The sequence below is a fragment of the Protomyctophum parallelum genome (genome assembly GCF_964188405.1).
Source record: "Protomyctophum parallelum genome assembly, chromosome: 11".
NCBI classification, from domain to species: Eukaryota; Metazoa; Chordata; class Actinopteri; order Myctophiformes; family Myctophidae; genus Protomyctophum; species Protomyctophum parallelum.
Genome location: NC_139707.1, coordinates 14,051,156 through 14,058,815, shown reverse-complemented (window position 1 = coordinate 14,058,815; position 7,660 = coordinate 14,051,156). Strand labels below are relative to the sequence as shown.

Sequence of the window (7,660 nt, the reverse complement as noted above, 5' to 3'; positions counted from 1 at the left end):
GAATACTCCGATTATGACCAAGACAGTCTTGTGCTTTTGCATGAATAGAAAATAAACGCCCAATGTGTCTTTGTGTTTTTTTTCACTTGGATTAAGGAGACATTTCCTCTGCTTTTTCATAGTTTCCACTAACTGCAGGAGTGAAGAGCAGTGCATTTCAAACCACACCCAGAGCACTGTGTGGATGTTGGTCACAAGGCCAATCCTGACCCAGTTGTTCCTCATATCAGGGGTTCCAAAATCTTTCCATGCCAAGGACCCCTAAATAGCCATAGCCTCTGTCTGGCTGCTACTGCCAAATACCCGACAATAGCAAAAAATCACACCTGTGTGAACCGAGTGGTGCAACTCCCCTCTCTCCCCCCCCCCCTCCTCTCTCTCTCTCTCTCTCTCTCTCTCTCTCTCTCTCTCTCTCATTAGCAGGCAGCAGGCACAGCATACCCCTCTCTCTGTTTCTGGCGCCCCCTACTGGTATTAATAAGTCACATACTCGTGTTGTTCCAATTTCACGCATGCGCACACCACTCGTGCTCATGACTACACACAGGTACACAGGTACACGGACATTAACACACAGGTACACGGACATTGCTGGTTGTAGGAGTGGTTGCACCACTCAAAAATAGCTGTTCAATAAGCTCACAATGGGTCGTATCACAACAATAACATGCCCAAAATAGGGACACTAAATTGAACGTGATTAAACTGGCTAAACATTCAAATGTTATTGTGTGCGTCTACAACATACATAAATACGCACGCACGCATGCACACACGCACTCATGCACGCACACACACATACATACATACTAGTGCTGCCAGAATTGTCCAAAAATTACATTCGGATATTCGTTTAAAAAACCCACGTGGATTCGAGTTTCGAGGCATTCGGCTTTCGATTTCGATTCGGGGCCATTCGGATTTTTTTATAATTATATTTACACGAATACAACCTGAGACATAACATTTAAAGGTATATTCAGTGATTTCACTAAAAAAAACCTTAGGTTTCGTTTTTGGCTGTGGGACCCAGCCTTTCGTCCAATCAGGATAGAGAGTCAAAAACGAAGCCTAAGGTTTTTTGACCCCCAGGGGTTAACTGGGGACAGGGAGGAACTCCTTATATGGCCAGCACACTCTATAGTAGGGAGGATTATCACAACAAAACAAAAAAATAAGTGATATTTGAATTAAGTGAAATCACTGAATATACCTTTAAGATCGCATTGCTGGCGCAACTCTCTCTCTGTCTCTCCGCACATTGGCGCTGCTGAAAACCGAGTTGGAACACAACGCATGCATTCTCCCTTCTCCTGTAAAACTTCACCGACATTTTTCTTAAATGAGCCATGCTACCACACAGCCGTATCAAAACGAGGCACGGAGGCAGTATCAATTCACAGAACAGAACACTGCATTGCTGCTGCCGGACCGGCGCCGCAGTTCATCCTTACGCATTTTTTTTATCTTTTTATAATTTCCTGAAGGATAAAGTTGCTTCATGATTGAAGATTGATGAGTGATAGATCCGTGTGTTGCAAAATAAAACAGTTTCGGTGTAGGCCAGGCCTGTCCGGCTGTCCCCGATTCTGATCACTAGGTACGCTGTTGACGGAAGATTTCACCCTTCTGAGCAGCGTACAGCCGTACACTCACTGCGCAAAAAAAGTAAAAGGCCCCCGCGGCCCCGCCCGCCCTGTGCTCACCGTTCTTTGCGCACCGTCCGTGCGCAAATAACCTACGCAGCCTGCGTAGTCTGCGTTTAGGAAGAGTGCGAGGCAGCTGATTTATTCTTCAATGTATGCCGGTGTCGGCGTGTCGCGTGGCAAATATAACTAATCTACAAGCTCACAACGCTTACCCACGGCACCGTCTCGCGAAAACTTGCACAGCATTTTTTAATTTTATTCTAACCTTAATTTTATATTTTCAGTTATTCATTTATTTTTTTGATTCGAAAATGTGTTCGAATATGGAATATTCGTTGGCAGCACTAATACATACATACATGTGTGTGCTGTGCCTCAGATAATCTGCACAGCCTGTCTAGCCCTGAGTCTCATCTGTCCTGTGTTGCATACCTAACGGGATTCTGTTCCATGTGATGCAGAGAGTTAGGGTCAGGACAGCTTTGAAACCCCTCTGCAGAAAGCAGCTGTACTTTCATCCACCCAGATGAGGTCACATACGTAGGTTGTCTACACATCAAACATTCCCCTTGTAACTATAGATGTCAGCTCAGCTACATCATTACATCTTGGTCAATATAGCTGTGAGCGAGACAATATAACCATTGGCCCTTGTCACAAGATCACATAAGACCCACAAAAGGTTTGGATTGTTAACGGCCTGTGTTCGGTTTAGTGTACTCTCACAAGGGAATATACGTAATACATGTTTCTGAAGTGAGGAGAGATATTTGGCAATAGTGAAATCTTTCCTTCCTCTTCCACCTTTACCCTTAACAAGCTTAACACTTAAAATATGGCTCAGATCATAGCATGCAAGTAATAGAGAAAATAGCTGAAATGCCTAATAGTCCAAGAGGAATTCCATTACCTCCTAAGAAGTGACTGCAGCAATCTATTGGATTTTTGCCATTTCTCATTAAAGCGGAATTTATATGCATCTTTGAGTCATTTGGACCAGGATAACTGCTTAGCATATGTTAACACACAGTCATGTGTCAGAAAACAGCTTGTAACTCAATGGGATATGACAACATTTCCAGGCTACTGTTGCCAAGCAACACCATAACATTACAATGCAATGCAGGACATATCCACAAACAGGCAACAGAACATGTATGTACAGTAGATGCTTGCATCTGTTGAAGAGTTTTCTGCATCGCATGTTTTTGGTATTTGGTCAAAGATCTCTTAGTGTTCTGTCTAAATAAGTTACACTTACATAATAGTTATTTGCTCGGAGAGACTTTATTCAAAGGGATGTGAGGGACTAAGGTTCATTTCTCTGCACAGCATTGAATGGGAGAAGGTCTGTTTTATCTCACTGACAAATACAGAGATTCCGCTGCAGAAATCCTCACTCTGGTTGGTCTGGGCCTCCATAATAAAGTTCAGCTCTACGCTGCCGTACTTGCTGGCTGACATTAAGGGCATCTTGGTTGAAAACTATGAATTATCACTATGCTCTGTGGAATTTACAGATTTGGCTGAGAAATGGCTCTGTGAAAGTTATACTACTGGCTGCATTCTCACTGCAGCCTAAAATGTCATTTTACTGAAATAGCTGTGGAGCAATTGGTTTTATGACCGCATTTTGCATCAGTAGTAAAATTGCAGTTTTTTCCACTAGTTGGTGCAGCAATGAATTGTACATGCGTACATGTACATTTAGCTGTATCCGACAAATATCCCCCCCCCCCCCAATCAAGGTCAGAACAAGACAAATAAAACAAAAAAGACAAGTACAAGTACAAGTACAAGTACAAGTACAACTGTACAAGACAGTAAAAGTAATTAGTAAACTAGTATTGAAAGTACTAATTAAAAAAAAGAGTAAAAAAAAGTAAAACTGCATTTTCCATCAAGGTATGGTGTCTAGCGGTTGCCAGTACATACATTGTATCCACCATTCAGTTAAATAGTAAATTTATCTATATCCAACTGTCTACTTACTGAGGGATTTCTAACTGTAACAGAATCAGTTGCAACACAGTTGCAAATGTCACAGTGAAAACAAATCATTATAGGGAGCTGTGCAGCTGGGGCAGTTCATTATATCTATGGCAGTGTGTTGGTGCTTCTCCCAACAGGCACATGTTGGCTCTGCCAAACCAAAACATCTTGCACATTCCTCAACGATACATCTGCAAGGGTGCTCAGTGCTTTTGGAAATGATTGTGTCTTAAGTCAAAATCTCAAGGCACACCTGTATCCATATCTGTACAAAATAACACTAGTAATAATAATATAATAATAACACTACTGTGTAAACTGATTTTGCTGCACTTAGTAGGTTTAATAAATATATATTATCATTTGTAAGGGTTAATTTGCCCAATAAGTGTAATTTTGGTGTGAGGGTCCACCATGTCATATCACTGAACTAACACTACTACATGTGTGTGCATGCTTCAAGTTCTGGCAGCCTTTTATAGACAGCTGAGTCAATCAGTGTGGACTCATGCAACAAATCTCTCTTGAGTGTACAGGGTTTGATGGGCCTACATTTTTGGGCCTGTTGAGAACTCGCCGGCTGCCGGGTGCGGCTGCACTAATAACTTTGAGTCAGGCCCGTCTAGAGTTTGACTGGTATAAGTCAAAAGGGAGACATCGAAGAGGAAGGATGGATGGGGAAGGATCAACATATGGAATGTCAGAACAGGTTCTTACATATATCCATTTATGTAGATCTAAGAGTTTGAGGTTTGAGGTCAGATGTAGAGTTGCTGGCCAATATTGATGACATCAGCAATCTAAGGAAAATGTAGACTTTGATAGCTTTTTAAACAGACTTATAGCATGTTACGTAGATAGCACTAGAATTGCATTTCATGTAGTCATAGCACTTTGTAGTACATATGTATAGTATAGTATAATATATAGTATAGTATGTATAGTTTATATATATAGTTTCATGATATAGATACTCCACTGTTACGTTCTTAGCTTACGCATGTTTCATGATAACTACTTTTTATGTGATGTATGCCATGCTTTTTTGTTATTGCATAATGTAAATCGCTCTGGATTAAGAGAGTCTGCTAAATGCCTAAATTGTAAATTATATATATATATATATATATATATATATATGTTGTGATGCAACACGTTTTCACTGTGATGTTGTGTAGACCTAGTTCTGTTATTTCATGGGCTATTGGCCATAAGACAAAGTATTGCTAATTAATTAGTGACAAAGCTGAGACTTCATTACCATACTTCTCTCACCAGATGATCCAACATGGGCCCTACAGAGATGGAGGGAGAACATCATTCACCAGATGATCCAACACAGGCCCTACAGAGATGGAGGGAGAACATCCTTCACCAGATGATCCAACACAGGCCCTACAGAGATGGAGGGAGAACATCCTTCACCAGATGATCCAACACAGGCCCTACAGAGATGGAGGGAGAACATCCTTCACCAGATGATCCAACATGGACTCTACAGAGATGGAGGGAGAACATCCTTCACCAGATGATCCAACACAGGCCCTACAGAGATGGAGGGAGAACATCCTTCACCAGATGATCCAACATGGACTCTACAGAGATGGATGGAGAACATCCTTCACCAGATGATCCAACACAGGCCCTACAGAGATGGAGGGAGAACATCCTTCACCAGATGATCCAACATGGACTCTACAGAGATGGATGGAGAACATCCTTCACCAGATGATCCAACACAGGCCCTACAGAGATGGAGGGAGAAAAGGCGAGAGAGGGAGTGACGAGGAAGGAGAGAATCCCACTCCAGGTTTGTGACATCATCCTCCCCACTGCTCACATCCAGACCAAACAGGGGTATGAGTCTGGTTCTCGTTTAAGTCGTCTTTTCTTTTTCTTTTTTCTTTCTTCCCTCCTCTCTCCCTTCTGTTTTTTTCTTCCTTTTTTCCCTCTGTCTTTTTTGGAAGAAAGTGGGAGGAGGGAAAAAAGAGGTGGCAGAGCTCCAGGATTTGGAAGTTTGTCCCATCCCAGCCTTGGAGTCCGAGCCACAGCTCCTCTGGTGAGTGACCGAGAGGGTGTCTGTCTCCTGTCTCTGTCTGTCTCCAAACGTCTCCCCCCCTCCTCCTCCCCTTCCTCACCCGGGATTGTTTTCTCTGCACCTCGCTTTACCAGTGACCCCACCAACGTTATTCTTCTCATCTGCATTCTCTCGGGAGGAGCTGGACTGTCCAGCAAGGGAGAAAGTACCCAGGAGGATAATGACCAACAGGCCAACGTGGTGTCGTCATTTAGCATAGCTGTTCTCTTCCCTTTTGTTTTTTCATTCATTCTTTTTTTTTAACGCTAAACCAAATACTGTGGAATACAACTGCTTCAGCTCTTGGTAAGTGGAAGGAGAAGCTTTGGGTGTTTTATTACTTTCCAAAATAGAAAAAGCTTAAAAAAGAGAGACATTCTGTTCACTGCACAGTGACACTGACCTTGATTGAAGGCATGTGTGTGAGAGAATGACCACAGATGGCTTTCTAGTCTTAACTTGTGAGCATATGATGGGTGCTATAATCACGGGGTATTGAGACTTTTTTTGACATACAGTTGGTAAATATCAGACAGCGTGCGTTTAACATGTGAGTGAAGCCTGTATTTTGGTGTGGAGCAGAGTGGAAGAGCTGGAGGTATAAACCACAGTCAGGGCAAAGGAGGAGCCCTCTGCAATGTGTTTGACTCTGGTGATGTGGGGAGCACTGGAAACCAATGGAGAGGGGTGCGCATGTTTGCGTGTATGTGTGTCTCTGTGTGTGTGTGTGTGTGTGTGTGTGTGTGTGTGTGTGTGTGTGTGTCTCTCTCTTTGTGCGTGTGTGTGTGTGTGTGTGTGTGTGTGTGTGTGTGTGTGTGTGTGAGATGCTTCTGATGTGAGATGCTTCTTCTCTGTTGCAAACTTTCTATTTACTGATTGGATTTAGAATAATTGTCTTTTGCACACGTATACACTCTGTGTATATTCCACACAAAGATCCAAGCTGAGATACTTGAGTAGTCCGAGATCTGAACATATAGGATAAGCATGATCGTGTTCAGGGATTGTTAATTGTCAATTGTTAATTGTCAATTGTTAATTGAGTGGGGCCCAGGGAACCTCAGGGTTGCTTTAGGGGGTTCCAAATGAACTCTTACAGGTCTGTTAGTCTGAGAGTGTACAAATGGAACATTGGAACCAAATGGGTCATTCCATTTGGTTCCAATTTGTACATGCAGACGTACAATCTCATGGGGGTCCTTGAAATGACTAAATTGAACCACTGGTCTGGTTAGTTCTAAAGAAATAAATTCTCCCTATGAACAATAAGATAACATTTACTGAATTAAACAGGAAAAGGTTCTTACAATCAGTGGTTGAATATACTGTACTGTACTGAGATATCCTCAGTACAGCAGTAGATGATCACCACACCCTCTGAAGTAAAGGCACGAGTGGAAAGTGTGAAGAAAGAGTGTTTTCCATACCACTGGCCAGATGGGCTATGGAAACCAGGGGAGTTTGGTCCCTCGGACCAACGAGCAGGGTGAAAAACCAGGTGCGAGCCATTAATCTTCAAACTCTCCTACAAGGTTGTCCAACTGGAGACAGAGGAATTCAAGTGTACTTTTGTGGAAATGTTTTATTGTATGCAATTTGTGTATTTTGTTTTCCTCCAGTACTTTACTTTACGTTAATTTCATCTGCCAAATTAATTAAACTGGAACAATGAATGCTGAAAATGGCCTTAAATTATGATATTATGAGAGTCACATAGTTTTTATAGGTTAATAAGTCAAGACTTGATGCTCGCAGCCAAATCACAAATCAGGCTTGGCTCCAGGATGAAAGGACTGAGGGGGCAATTGAAAATGCGAGGGGAGGGGGAACATCTCGTTTATATACATAAAACATACAAAATAATACATAAAACTTAAACCGAGGGGACAGAATTTGCAACTGAGGGTCCTGGACAGATAACGCTTGTTTCATGACTCCTCCT

General features: G+C 42.3%; 1 protein-coding gene across 1 annotated transcript in view; it reads left to right on the top strand.

Annotated features, from left to right (window-relative positions):
- The first annotated feature begins 5,694 nt into the window (after positions 1 to 5,694).
- LOC310867219 (collagen alpha-3(VI) chain-like) overlaps positions 5,695 to 7,660 on the top strand; it is a 98,046-nt gene continuing 96,080 nt past the window's right edge. The window contains exon 1 of the mRNA XM_083777107.1: positions 5,695 to 6,024. The gene's annotated coding sequence lies outside the window, so the exon portion shown is untranslated. The remainder of the gene's footprint in view (positions 6,025 to 7,660) is intronic.